This window comes from Leptonychotes weddellii, unplaced genomic scaffold (genome assembly GCF_054177405.1).
Source record: "Leptonychotes weddellii isolate Sample4059 unplaced genomic scaffold, ASM5417740v2 HiC_scaffold_42003, whole genome shotgun sequence".
NCBI classification, from domain to species: Eukaryota; Metazoa; Chordata; class Mammalia; order Carnivora; family Phocidae; genus Leptonychotes; species Leptonychotes weddellii.
Genome location: NW_028008576.1, coordinates 1 through 910, shown reverse-complemented (window position 1 = coordinate 910; position 910 = coordinate 1). Strand labels below are relative to the sequence as shown.

Genomic DNA, 910 nt, shown 5'->3' with positions numbered 1-910 from the left:
TGGGTATTAAAGAGGGCACATACTGCATGGAGCACTGGGTGTTATATGCAAACAATGAATCATGGAACACTACATCAAAAACTAATGGAGTACTGTATGGTGACCAACAGAACATAAAAAAATAAATGCAAACAGCCAAAAAAAAAAAAAAAAGGCTAGGACTGGCATTTAGAATATGAGAAAGAATAAACAGCATGGGAGTCAGGGTCTTATCTAGCCTCTGCAGAGTTATTACATGAATTAAAAGAAGATTCCCTCTTTGGGAAAAGTTTTCAATTAGCAATAATCATGCTTCGGATCAGCCTCATGGGCTGTGATCCTGCCCCTGCACAAAGCTTCCCCTTTGGGAGAGGGAAGGAGAGAGGCAGTGGGAGGAAAGAGGTGCCCTTTTTTTCTGGCTGAGGAAATCCACTGGCAGAAGGCTCACTGAACCCAGGGGTGGGGGCTGGATTTAGCACAATCTGCCTAAGTTTAGGCATTAGTCTGGATCAGAGTGGATCACACATAGTCTTTTGAAAACTTTGTTTCCATTAAAACTGGGTGTGTTTACATTGTATTTGCAAACTGGGTTGGAGGGAAGGAAGTCTTTTACTCCGGGTCACATGTGGAAAAGTTTGAAAGCCAGTGCTTGGGGTATGACCGTGGGAATGGGTAACTAAAATGGTGAGGAGGGCAGGATCTCTTTCTCTCTCTCACACACACACACCCACTCGGCCTTATAAAAAGGAGTAGAGTATGATAATAAAAATGATTTCAATTTGGAATGCATTATACATGTGAAGGTTTGGGATTCAGCTCCCCTCTTCCCTAGTAACTTGGAACATTGTAAGGTGGTGGAGAGAAGTGTGGCTCAGATATAGGGTGAGCTCTGACTCAGCCCTGGGTCTCTGCAGCGTCACTGTCCGATTAG

The 910-nt window shown here is 43.7% G+C and overlaps 1 pseudogene; it reads right to left on the bottom strand.

Annotated features, from left to right (window-relative positions):
* Nucleotides 1–220: 220 nt before the first annotated feature.
* On the bottom strand, nucleotides 221–337 carry LOC145719403 (U4 spliceosomal RNA; annotated as a pseudogene).
* Between the last annotated feature and the right edge of the window lie 573 nt (nucleotides 338–910).